Source organism: Chlamydotis macqueenii, chromosome 8 (assembly GCF_036417535.1).
Source record: "Chlamydotis macqueenii isolate bChlMac1 chromosome 8, bChlMac1.mat, whole genome shotgun sequence".
Taxonomy (NCBI): Eukaryota; Metazoa; Chordata; class Aves; order Otidiformes; family Otididae; genus Chlamydotis; species Chlamydotis macqueenii.
Window position 1 is genome coordinate 31,645,295 of NC_141563.1, and position 14,004 is coordinate 31,659,298.

At 39.5% G+C, this 14,004-nt stretch overlaps 1 long non-coding RNA gene across 1 annotated transcript; it reads left to right on the forward strand.

Annotated features, from left to right (window-relative positions):
• The first annotated feature begins 513 nt into the window (after positions 1-513).
• On the forward strand, positions 514-5,685 carry LOC147599990 (uncharacterized). Its single transcript, XR_015259265.1, has 2 exons — positions 514-1,692; positions 2,190-5,685. It is a non-coding gene; the product is annotated as an uncharacterized LOC147599990 (long non-coding RNA).
• Positions 5,686-14,004: the final 8,319 nt, after the last annotated feature.

The window sequence follows — 14,004 nt, forward strand, 5'->3', positions numbered from 1 at the left end:
GGAAAAACTCTTTTTCTTTGTATTTATCCATGGTATAACTCAAACAGTGTTTGTACATGCTGATGGAAATGCAGAATTACTAAAAGTAGTTTTGGGGAGTGCTGGTACAATAAAAACTCCCCCCATGAAGGTGAACATTAGAATGTTTTTTGCTTGGCTTGAAGCACGATAACCGTTGTACTTCTGAAGCTCTTGAGTTTACTTGCTCACTACTTAAACACTCTTCACATTACAGGTCTTGGCATTGATTTGAAAATAGGAAGATAGAGTAGCACATAGGTTGAAACATCTCGGATTGTATGCAGAGCTGAATCAGTGAAGACTGAAAGAATCAAGAACTTGGCAAGTGGGTAAGATGGCAAACACCAGTCTTCCTGCCCTGGCTGCTAGTAAATTTGTGTAGTTCCCTAGTTTATGTAAGAGAAACTTAGGACTGGCTGGCTTCTCAGCCAGGAGTGGAAGTCCAAAAACCTGCAGCTGTGGTGCATTTGCTCTAGGAAAAAAAAAAAATTAAAAGTGCTCATATATGATGGATAACAGATTACAGTAGTCAGTAAAGCAAGAGTTCAGGCAAATTTTTTCTTCTTAACTTTTACATAGGAATACTTGAAGAGCGCACAAGAATGATAAGGATAAATTTAGAACTGCTACTGAAGTTTTACTGAAACATGTTGATAATTCACTAGTATTTATCAACTTTCCATGGGAACTAGTAGTTGCTATGGAGTCCCTTTTGCCAGGATCTTCACAAATAATATTTTGGATTTGGTGTGTACAAAAGGAGCACTTGAGGTCTTACAGATGACTTAATTATTGAGCAGTGTATTGATTGACCAGTATTGCTGTTAACAGGAAGGAACTGAGGAAGTTATAACAGCACAGTAAATCTGTGCTATATGCAAGAGATGAATTCATGCCTCTACTGAGGAATGTCCTAGGAAGGATTCTCCTAAGCTTCCCTGGAATCAGACTGTGCTGCTCCAGGCAGTAGGGATGTACAGAGGGGCTGACCAGCCTGCCCTGTAGGTGAAGGTGAGTGAGTGAATTCTTCCACTGGCCCTTGAGATTTGTCTCCCTTTATTATTTTAAGATAATGCTGGTTTGTTCAGCAGAGTGAACAGATAAGTTGTTGTGGAGATCAAGATTACACTGATTAAATGATCCATGTTTTGTACTTGAGCAAATGAAGTGATGCAGAACAGAAGCGCATCAAAACACTAGCCATAGCAACTCTACGGAAGTGACAGCAGAAGTACAGGGAATGGTTATTCATGTTCAACTGTTTGCTTTCCCATCAGGTAATTTTTTTTTTTTACCCCCCCCTTCCGCTTTTTCAAAGACTGATTTTCAGACACTGAAGAACTTAATGGATTTATTCAGAAACATGGGGGCTGCAGTGTCAATCAAGGATTCAGGTAGCCAAGCAGAGCAAGTGAAGAGACTGATTCTAAAATCAGTCGTCTTGGTACGTGTGGGTGGGAACTTGGGCTGAGTAGGATTATCGGGAACTGGGCTTTCACTTCAGGCTCTGGCACTGTGTATTTGACAAGATCAACTTGTACATCTTCTGGTGCCTTGATTTGCCTTTATTTCAGGAGTGCTGCTCTATCTCCTATATGTATGTGTTATGTAAATCAGTGAGCACAAAACCTGGATACTGCTTGAGAGAAGAGAGCTACATCTGTGCAAGTGGTATAAAAAGCTACTGTACTTCCATATGATAAATGCATGCTATTTAGTGGGCTGTCAGTGCTATTAAACACACTCTCACTAAACAACAGACCCACAGCTTGCTCAGATGTGATTTTTTTTTTTTTTTTTTTTTTTCTCTTGGTAACCCGGTGTCTGTCATTCTCAAATACCTAGGTAACGTTTCCTTGAACTTTGCGTTGCAGATGGATTTCATAACTATGCTAAATTAGTTTCCTCCTTAGAATAAAAGGAGGTTATCTGCTCATTTGAGTTCTTGGAAGTTGTTTCTGATTTTTTTTTTTATAAAGTATCAATGCTAAGGCAAACATTGAAACAAAAAATTATATTTTAAGGCCTTTTGACCTGTCAGTGCACATATCCCAGCTGAATAAAAGGAGTTATGCAACCTCTTGCCCTTTCTTGCAGCATCCTTGCAGCAGCTATAGTAACTGCTTATGTCAAAAAATAATATCAGGAAGTATTTAATGTATTTTTAGATTCTGTCTAATGCAACTTAGCTGACAAAGAAGAACCAGACATTGGGAAACGTGGCACAAACTACATTTTGAGACCATCAGATCTGATTTTGAGGCCATGGGTGAAGCTGGAAATTTTCAAGCGATGCAGATTATTGCCAGATGTAGGTAAGTGAAGACTTTAAAGTCAGTGGGATACCAGACCTTTGCACACCAAGAGTTAAGTTCCCTGAAAGGCCTTCACCAAGCTCAGGCTTCCCTGCCACCAAGGGAGGAAGTCTTCCCCTCCCAATTGCTAGTAGTAGTAAGATGATGTCTGAGGTCAACTGGATCAGCTTGCTCGGCTGGTTATAGATGACTTCTTTTTTTTGAAGTTGTTTTTCAGCTTATCTTACTGTGAAGTTTGACCACGCGGTTGTGCATAGTAGTACTGGCACATGCTAAAAGCTCCACCGTTCCTCTTCTCAACAGCTTGCTTTGGTTGGCTTAGCCAGCTTGTAAAAGTGCCTCCTCGGCCGTGGTGGCAGTGTTTGAACTCACAGGTCACACAGTTCGTTCTGTGTGAGTGGGTGCCTGCAGAGGAAGCTGTAGCTTCGGGGCCTGTGTTGGTTGCCTTTGCCTTACCACCTGCTAGCTACCTTTAAATTTCTGTGAAATAAATGGTAACCTCCCTTCAACAGGAAAGCATTAGCACGCAGTAATTTTGAGCAGGCTTGGCAGAGGTGACCATCACACAAACCAGCCTTGTGGACTGAACTAGCCTTTTAACCCTGCTGCTTGCTCTGCTTCTGACGCTTGTCTTGGCAAGACAGGGGGGACTTGGGGGAACTTGTGGCCCTGCTGCCAGGGTCATACTGAATTTGGGAAAAAGGGAAGGATTTTCCATATTGATGCTGGGTGACAGATCTGGTCAGATACTATAACTTGCAGTTTGTTTTTAAACTTTTAATTGTGAAATAGAGATGCAGTACAGCTCTCTATGCCTTGTGAGGCATAGGCATTGCTTGCACAGTGGGCTGATAAGTGGCAGCATGGCACCCCAGTGTGCCATTACCGCAGCCACTCTCTGATCCAGCCATCCAGCCGCTCTGCAGCTGAAAAGCACCCAAACACAGCCTTCCACTTCAGCCCCTTTTTCATGTCTTTCTTTAAACAGCAAACGGTGACTTTTGGGGGCAAGCTGTTGAAGTTTTTATTTATGCTGCAGATTCTTGTTCACTGAAAATCTGAGTATATAACTTAAAAAGTGAACTTTAATAAGGATTTCTCATTTTTTGTGACAAGATATGGTTTCTGACACATGGTGTTTAATTGAAAATAGCTGTAGCTCGCTTACAGCATTTTTGCAGTCTCTGGGGGGTAGTGATGCAACTAAAGTTTCTTCTCTGTTCATTTCTAAACATTTGCTCTACTGCTGGAGACTCTGGTCTGCTGTGTGACTGGCAATTGTAATTAATGACGGCTTGCCTTTTTGCATGTTTCTTAAAGCAAATAGAGCTTAAAATATTTTTTTTTACTTTGAATAAGGATTTCTTTCTCTGTCTGTCTTAAGTTTTCCCACAACCTGCTTCCTCAGCTTGACTGAAAGATATCAGGTTTTCTCATAATCTGCTGCTGGATATTTGGATGTTTTGCTGAGATATCTATTCTGATACAAAAGTGATGTCAGTTTTCTGAAAAACAAGAAATGTGTTACATTTTTTAGTCTTTTCTACATCACCCTTCTCTCAGCCACATGATTTCTGTGTTGTTGTAAATTATTAACTTTTTAACACAGGGATATTATTACCTCTATCTCTTCTCTTGCCCTTTGAGTTGCAGAGTTGCTTTCATTGGCAGCATGCACTGAGAAATCATTGGCCACTTGCAGCCCTTAAATTGTAATAGTTTATTCCATTACATGGTGATTTTCCAGCTCAGTTCTCCTGAGCACCTTCAAATGGGTTTTCCATAGAAATACTTCCTTCACTCTTTTAAAGGCTATAGTCAAATTTGAAGGGATAATCTAGCTATTGTTTCTAATATGTGCGTTCTATCCTGATGATTTTGTTTAACTGTAGAGGATTTTTATAATGCAGTCTGCATCACTGAGAGCTTGATGACTTTGAACAGGATTGCGTGTTTTTTGGGAGCAAACAGAGATACATCTTTAGCATCTTAACTGATGGAAACTTTCAGCTTTTTATGGTTTTAATATGCACAAGCACTCCCTGAGTTTACAGTAAGCAGTAATAAAAGGTTTAAATATCTTATACCCACATTTCATCAATTGCTCACAGTACCATCATCAGGAATGTATACCTGGTGCATCTTCCTTTGTGAGTGCTAGTTTTGTCATCTTTCTGTTTTTAAGCTGTTGTGAGTATTGTCTGAAAAACAGAGCTGCTGGATTTGGGCTGCCTGACATCACATTACGCTAATACTTTCAAACTGCTTGGGCCCTCAGGTCCATTATGGTTCAGGATGGCCAGTATTTGTCAGGAGAGAACAAAGGAACTAGTAGCTTTTCAGAACAAAACTTCACTTGCATTGAATAAACATGGTGAGATTCTTTTTATTGTTGGTTTCTCTGCTGAGACATTAATCTGTGTTAGAATTTGTATGAGATGTGCCTTGGTTCAATTTTTGTCCTTCTGTGTTAACTCTTAGATAAGCCGTGATGAGAGGGGTGATTAAATACTTGTCCTTAATTAGTCTTACCCTTGTAAGTAGTCCCAATGAAAAACTGGTATGTGAGGTATTGCATGCATTGTCTACTTGCACAATAAAAACAAGCTTTAACAGTTGTTCCTACCATAGTTAAGTTAAAACAAAAATACTTACAGGTTTTATACTCTGAATGTCTCTCTGATTTGGTAAAAGCAAGGTAAAGGATGGATGTCAAAGATGCCAAAGAGCTTTTTTTCTCTCCCCGCTCCCCCTGCTCAAGAAAGCAGCTCCCTCCTGTGCGTGTTGCTATTTACTGTGTCCTGTTCCATTGGTTAACATTATGCTTAATCTTGTATTGTAGTCAAAATTGTTTTACCAAGGGTTCTGGCAGTTTGAAATGGAGCATCAACCTTTTTCAGCAAACTCAAAATACTCAGTTGACTTCTGAGTTACAAATCTGAACAACTTGCATCTCTCATTGAGATGTTGAGCAAATAGCTGGTCAGGCTTCCCAAGCGCTCTGACTCACAGCACTAAACAAAATCTCAATTGTGATTTAGCAAGGCATAAATAAGCCGGATTTTTTTTTTAATAGGCTTAATTATACCCGGTGAAGCAATGTCCTTTTGCTTGAGCAGGGAGTTGCCACACTGCTGTGAAGTCAAAACATTGCTAGGAGAACAGGAAGGTTCAAGCAGAGCCATCAAGTCCACAGAACAAGTGGAAGGAGGGTGTGTACTCAGGACCCTGTTCTCTCTACATGTGTACACTTCCATGGGATTTAGTGGTGGGGTTTGTCCGTGACAGTAAGGCTGAATTGATTCCTTGTTTGCCATCACTGCTGACTTAATAAATGACATGATCAAGATGAGAATGTGTCTGGCCTTTCCCTGTACAGCTTATCATTTAAGGTACAGTCAAATTAATGAAAACTAGTTTTCAGTAGTTGTAAAGTCCATTTACAGCACTTGGGGCTTCTTCCTTACAGAAATAGTAACAGTGTCCTAGCACAAGAGGACACTGCTAACAGGATCCATCCAGCACATACTCCCTTGGAAATAAATATAAAATTGTTGAATAGTTACTAATTTGTGAAAATTGCTTTGAAGTATTTCTCATCCTGGTAAAGTGAGCCATTCCTGTTTACTGGTGAGCTTTCATTTTCACAGCCTGTTCTACTAAATGACATTTTTACCAAACTGAAATATTTTCTTGATCAAAGCCTTCAGTAATAAAGAGCACTTTGAACTCAGCTTAGGAAGCTCATTCATTTATTTCTAGTATTTGAAGTCCTTTGCCTATTGCATGAATTACAGGCTTAACAAACTCCCCTTAGTTCCACACCTAAATTATCTTGAAATTCTTTTTCTCCAACTCCTAATTTGTTAGTCACCTGAACATTGCCACAGTCATGAAGCCATGAGCCTGCCACAATTCTGCTGAATTCTCAGATTGCTTTCTTGTAGCCGTATCTGTTTTTATTCAAGCATTCTTCCCAAGTTACGCACTTCCATGTTGCCATACCACATAAAGTTCTGGCTCATTTTTAGCTTGGTTCCCTTATTCAGCAGAGAGACAGGAATTTCTTCATTAGTAGTATTATTAAGGTGCTCAGCTTTTTGCAATCTATAGGGGGAGATGTTTGCTCATCAGTTTTTTTTTTTCAGTGTTAAGCACTCATTAATCTTGCGAGAGAGGGGAAATTAAAACTTTTCTTTCTGGCTGTCTAACAAAAGGACCACCTTGTTACCAAAGAGAATGAGGGAGAGAGACTGCACTGTTATAATTTCTGTTTCAAGATGTTTGGCTTAATTCTGTGTATGGGCACTGTTCTTATCCTTTGATGGTTGGCTCAGGCGTGAGTTTTCTATCCAGCCCACTTTCCACTGTACTCTTCTTTTGCTTTGCCATGATTTATATAGAACTGTTATCTTACATAATTTATACAGAATCATTTATTTTAAAAGACTGTCCTATAAAGAGAATAAGGGATTTGGTGCCAGGTATAATAAATGGGTAAAACAATTCCATCATTTTCTAAGTTTATTCAAACATAATTCCCTCTACAGATAATTTTTTCTAGTGTCATATGTGTTACCTGAGAATCAGTGAAGGTGATTCATTTCTGAAGAAAGAAAAAACCTTTCTCTAAGCCTTTTCCTGCTTTATAGTTGTCCATATTTTAGCAGTCTGGAGGGAAGGTACCAGTGCTGGAGCCAGGCTATGTGTGTGGCTGTACAGACCACAGTCACTTAAGGTTCCTGTTTTATAACACTTTCAAAATGATAATAATTACAGAAAAATTGTTTTGAACACACCAAAGAAATCGTCATGTGAATGTGATCTTCAGAGAGCAAATTAGATGGGTTATAACTGTCTTTCCTAGTGAATTTATGGTGTGGGGATTTTCATGTCAGTTCAGCTGCCTGCCTCATTTTTCAAAGTGTTTCACTATGAGTTTTACATTTTTGGTTAAGCTGATGCTATTTAAAAAGATGACTTCCATGTTATTTGCACAACATGTAGAAGCTGGAGGCAATTCAGCATTTTGACATTCTTAATTAACTGACGGCCTGTCATGAAAGTAATTAAATGATATGGTAATTCTGGCCATGCTGCTTTTCAAACTGTTCTTATATCTCGGCATAATAATTCAGGTGGTGACATCATGTCAGTATATGTGCTTCTCCTTCCTCAGTGTCTACTCAAGAATTGATGTTCGTGGTTCAAAATAGCTTTAAAAAAATAAATTCCAACCCCTTCTTTGTTGAAGAGGAAACAGAAATTTAAACAATTTCCTGTCACAGACTGTGGCCTGTCATCCTTTTGGGGTCTGTGAAGATGATGTGTAATATGTGACAGCCTACATGTCCTATAAGAGATATTCACACATTCAGAGATCTGCAGGGTTTCTAGGGCATTCCAGTTCTCTTCATGAAAAATGACTGTAGAAAACAAAGGTAGTTTTGATGGCTACAGAGCCATATTTGCTCTGGGAATATTGCTAATGATTTGATTAAGACTATTTGAATTTGGCCCAAAATATTTTTATTAATGAAGATTATGCTGTCTTCATCTAGAGATGCAGGTGTTGAAATGAGAGTGCTTTTACTGGATGAGCAAACATAGTTTTATGGAGGCATTCCATGTCCCTAGCACAGCCTGACAGTGTCACTGTTCAGAAATGAGTGGGATTTGCCACCAGCCAGTAATCCTCCCTCAATTTTAAGCAAGGTTCTTTTGATGTCCATTTTCTGATGTGCTGCCCCGGGGAAACCTGCCATCTAGTCAGCTCTTCAATCCTTTAATAACATCCCTTGTGCCAGGAACATCATAATGCTGAATGCCGTGACTGAGACGTTACTATGAATATGCTGAAGATCTTTGCTTGGTGTGTGATGAAATGATCTTTGGGGAATAAGTGAAACAAAAGTGCGTGTAGGATATCCTTTAATTCAATGAAGAATGTGGGTGGGGAAGCAATTGAAATGAACAAGATGCTTTGGATTTTCGGTAATGCCTTGAATACTTTAGGGTGTACTTAAACAAATCTGTGTCTGTGTGAACAGATTCACTGCTCAGAGAACTAACGAAAGCAGGAGCAGCCCATGTTTTCTAACCATCTTCTCTGCCTGCCCTCCATCACACCTTTCCCCTGAGGTATGGGCACTGTTTTCCCTGTGGCAGTTCTGACAGGGGAGAAATAACCACACAAAGAGCTACATGTGGCTAACTGACATGCCATCTGCTGCGAAAAGCTACTACGGTGGCTGCCTTCCTTCTGCTGTGCCCTCAGTAGTGGCGGTCACTTGTGACTTTCTCCTGTAGTAGTCACCAGTTGCCTTTCAGCTGTGATTGAACTTGAGCAATGTATTCCTAAATTGTTCAAAGGGAGAGGAAGATGTACCTGAATCTGCAGCATAGATGTGTGAGCCTTTCTTCTTTAAAAGACTTAGCTTAAAAAAATTGTATGCACAAAGGATGGTGGTTTTGACTACCACTGCATCCACTGTCATTAAGGAGAAGTAGGGTGGAAAAGATCAGCGTGACAATGGCATATAACCCAAGACAGCATTGAAAAGTGGTGCCTGCTGGATTCCTTCAATAATAAAATCCCTTTTGCTGGAGTTTGACTATTTTGCATTTAATTATTTAATTACAAAAAATATGAACCAGAACTTGAGAGTCGGGTATGTCCATGCATAGCAGCTATTCATTTACCTCCAGCACAACAAAGAAGGGAAATGCTTAAGATAACAATGAGCCAACTACATCTACTGCTTCCTTACAAGTAAGTTTCAGTTCTTTTCCTTTCTAAAGAAAACCCAGCTCTTCCTTTGAATCCAGAAAGACCTAAAGGATAAATTCTTATATACATATTAGATCAAACCCTTCACAAAAACATTGGAAAAAAATTCTAGATAGAGTTTTATACTTCTGTTTACCTACATCCTCAAAAAAATCCCTCAAACAACAAAACCAATCGTACTGGAAATATGTAACTGCATGTTCATAGATGTGTTGGCAACTCTACACTGGGACTGAAGACTTTTTTTCTGAAATGTATTTCCTACATCAACCAGAAGCTGTGAGCTTCATGCAAGATGTGCGCTCTCCCTGCTCCTGCTGTCCCACATCCTCTGTCTTCCTATGTTCCAGGAGTCACTGGGCTCCTTCCCTTCTACCCAGACTGGCAGATTTCTCTCTTCTCTCTCATGTTCGCAGAGCTGCAGATGTAGAGGAATTGGTGATGAAGGAATATATTGAGAAAATGTTATTGTAGCACACTGGTGTCTTTAAGGCACACAGAGATGGGATGAATCAGTGTTCTGTTGGTGCTGCTCCTACAGCATATGCTGTACAAGAAGTAGTCTCTGACTTTAATTCGTTTACTTTGTCTTGTGTTCCCACCTTGGTCTTCGATTTATATGTAGGTGCCTTTCACAGAACCACAGAATGGTTGAGGTGGGAAGGGATCTCTGGAGGTCTCTAACCCTCTGCTCAAGCAGGGTCAGCTAGAGCAGGTTGCCCAGGGCCATGTCTAGTAAGGTTTTGAACATCTCCAAGGATGGAGCCTCCACAACCTTTATGGGCAACCTGTGACGGTGTTTGGTCATCCTCACAGTAGACAATTTTTTTTCTTATGTTTAAGGTGGATTTCCAGAAAGTTAAATGTCTTTGACAAAAGCACGTTAAAGTTGTCTAGGGCTGTTCCAGAAGGATATGTTAATTTTCAGGTTTGACCATCCAAGAAGAAAAACTCATTTTTCAGCTGGTCTGGTGTACATGTGGATAGCTCTGCCTGTTGTATACCTGTTATCCCTCAAAAGAGAGGGCAGTAACACCAAAGCTGTGACAGTGCTTCTCTAACTAGGCGGCATGGCCCTCTCAGCTCTGGCCATAGCCCTCAGCCTTTCAATAAGGACATAACTGAAGATCTAAAAGGTGAAAATGGTGCTATATAAAGATGCAGAGAAACTTGTGATTTAAAGAGAAATTGCAAATGTCATAATTTTTGCAGAGCAAAAATGAATCGGAACAGAGCAGAAATAAACAGAATAGAGAATTATATAGAGAAAGTAAAATTTGTTGTTCCTATATGAGAAAAAAAAGAGTATTCAGTTAAATTGTGTAGTAGAGCATTTACATTGATGAAAGAAAATAGTTCTAAAGTACCACAGTTAGAGTGTGGAACTCACTGTTACAAGATACCACAGGTAAAAACAGGATTTTAAAAGGATTAGATTTTTTTGTATAAAATGTTGGTCCATTTATATTAGATAAGTACAACAGTGAACTGATTTCTTTAATTTGTATACTGAATCTGTAAAAAACTGACAGCGTTTTTGGTCATAGAATATAGTTGTTTTGGAAGAAACAAAAGAAAATACTCTGACATCAAAAGATATCACTTCAACATTCTTAATAATGGGCTATTTAATAATACCTAGGTTGATACGATTTTTCAGTTTGAAATAGTTTTATTTTGTGCTATACATAATTGAAATCAAGTCAAGTTTGAATTGTAGTGTTTTGATTCCTCTAAAATTGTTTTCTTCTTAGAATTTTCCTTGCATCTGAAGTGTTGACATTTGAGGGAGTGGGTTTCTGTTCACAAAAACAGTCATTCAAAAATCCTCCACAAAACATCCTCTGTGCTACTGTTTGCTGGTGGAATTCCTTTCTGAAGGGTCTGATGCAGTGTGTTCTCAGCCAGCGTATTAAGTCTTGCCTCTACGAGTGACTGCATCGAGCACTGAGTGCATTCACTGAAGCCCACACAGATGCCTGAGACTGTTATTTATGTAGACCTACATTATGAGCTTATAAGCTCTCTTGTAGGCCCGTATCTGGTCTAGTTTTGGAGAATCTCCATTTGAAAATCACCTCTTCTTCACTATTGTGCTTCCTATTGGCCAAGAAGCATAGATATGTTGGTGGCATGTATGGAAAAGTGCATATGGCCTTTCAGAAAGGGCTATCAACAGCTCAAACTTCTTTCTAGAAGCTTTGAGATATGCTGGTCCCTCCTTCCTATTCCGTATATTATACTTAAGGCAAATCTTTTAAACCAAACCTGCATGAATTATGACTTTTATCCAAACAATGAGAATCTCAATTCTCCTACCTTCCACCATTCTCTGGCACAGCTCCAACAGTATTCCTGGAATACCTTTGAAAGATGGAAGATGTTATGTGATTGAGGAAATTAAATAATATCACAGCCCAGCTGTATCTCAGTATACATGGGACAGGATGTAAAGTCAGGAGTTCTACGATTCTAGTCCAAACTCTTAAATGCATTTTTTTAACAATCCAGAGCAGGTTGCTGAATCCTCACAGAGGGACTAACACGTTTCAGTTATTTGTAAAGTACTTCTAGATCTTCAAATGGAAAATGCATATTTTTCAGCATTTTAGGATGATGAAGTTCTCTAGATGGAGCTAATATTTCAAACTCCTATTCATTTTTGAATCTCAAAGGTCTTTTGTTTAAGTGACCCAGAAAGCACATATTTAGGTGATGATTTAATATCTTCCTAATGATAGTTTTTCATGTAATCATCATCATAACACTTTTCAAAGGAGATTCTCAAAGTGGTTTCACAGACCTTTGTGAGGTCTCATGCAATATTTACTCATGCTGTAAATCTAACTACTTTTACTGTATGCACAAGGCGGGGGGGATCAGACAGGTTAAATGTCACTCAGCAAGTCAGCTAAAAAGTTGAACGACAACCTGTTTCTCCCGGTTCTAAATCCCGGCAGGTTTTTGTTACTGAGCACAGACACGTTCATCTGGAACACCCTCACAAATACCCGAACCCCATGGGGATTCACTAAAGGCATTTTCAGCTTCTGGCCAGACCAGGAATGTAATCAGCAAGGTACTTAAGCATTAGCAGGGCTTGCAAATATAGATGAATAGCAAAATAAACAATAAGAATGAAAGATCCAAATGTTTATTGTTTTCTTGTTAAAAGGGACTACTAAATCCTGTCATTTGAATTCTTGCTTAGCAGAGGCTTTCAAATTACTCAAGTATCACATCTCAGTCTCAAATACCAAGTCCAAATAACAGCCCTTGAAAAGCTGTCCTGTGAGTATTAGAAAAATAGCCCTTGTTTGCACACGGATTTGTGTCTTCACCCTCTGATCTCTTCCTTGCAATAACCCTCGCCCTGCCATGTCCATCATGACCCTCCTACCACAATGACCTCAGCTTCCTTCACATTCCCTGCAATGCTCCTAAGCCGAAACATCGTATGCTGGGAGTAGCACAGTGGTGCGTGCATACTGCCTGAGCAGCTGGAGCACGCACTGATTAACAAACTGGCTGCTGCCACCCGAAAGATGTACCAGCTGAGCTGGACTTGCTTTGGCTCACCCTCTCTGTGTCTGGCCATGGATTGCCACAAAACTTGTAAGAATTTAATTTCCTTTGAGACTTACCACTTTTTCGGCTGTGGCAGAAATTGGCCAAGAGATCCTAAAGATATGGGAAGGAGGGAGGGGAAGAGAAAGGCAAATGATTTAATTGAGTAAGTGTTGTTTCCTTGTAGGAAAGGCTGGGGCTAATAAGCTAAAATGGGTGCCAAAGGGAGAAAAAGAAAAAAAATCTAGCTGTAATTAAAGTCCAAAGCCCTTGCTCACAAGCTTATACTGAAGTTTAACACAGATACAGACATAGATCTTTTAGAGCCTCTGGGCCAGCGTCTGGAATATGGAGAGAAAAGTGATAGATGTTTCAAGTTATAGCCAGCATAGACAGTAAAAAATTATGTCCCCTTTTAAATGCATAACCTATGTGAGTTTACTGTTAGAAAGGATTAAAATGCCATCTATTTTTTTACTTCTGAGAAAACTTAAACTGGACAAAATAATAATAGGTATTCAGCATAGAATTACTCTAAACTGACCCCTGTAAGGAGATGGTGACCTAGCAGGTCTTTTTCTTTTCTAGAGATTAAGTCATATCTGGTGGAAAATGCATCATAGATTAATTAAGTGCTCATGTATTAGTGGCTTTATTGTATGACGCACTAATACTGAGTTAACCTTAATATAGGATTCTGAAGATGTTGAGCCAAGCATTTTTATTGATTCAGATTGTTCTGGTGCAGGTAGTACTTGAGTATAATGGATGAAGCCTGCACAACATTTAGGAAAATCAAAGATTCAAGGCTGATGAGATAATCAAGATGTATTAAGGCAGAGGCTACAGGAGCTGCAGTAGTCACTCTGCCACTAGAGGGCAAAATCATGACACTGTCACATTCTGCAGGTCTAGGTGTCTTTCCAAGGGTGCGATCAGCCAGTTGGGTGTTTTTTACAACAGCAACTGGTTAAATGATCACAAAGCACTCTACTAGCAGGGGTAGTAGTAATGAAGGTTTAAAGTATTGTTCTGTGACAGCGTGATACGCGAGTAGGTTACTAGCTACTGTATGGAAAAAAGGCAACATTTTATTCCGTGGAACTATGAATAAAAGCTTCAGTCACCCATGAGGTCTGGATGCTTAGATCTTGCATATCAATAGAAAAGTGGGTATTTGTACCGGAAAGTACAGTGGGAGAGTAATGAACATTTTTCTGTTAGGTTTCCTAATTGTTTGATCAGACCAAGAGACTCCTGAATGTTTCGATCAGTGACAGATTCTGGAGACGTCCAGAGCCTTGGGTACAA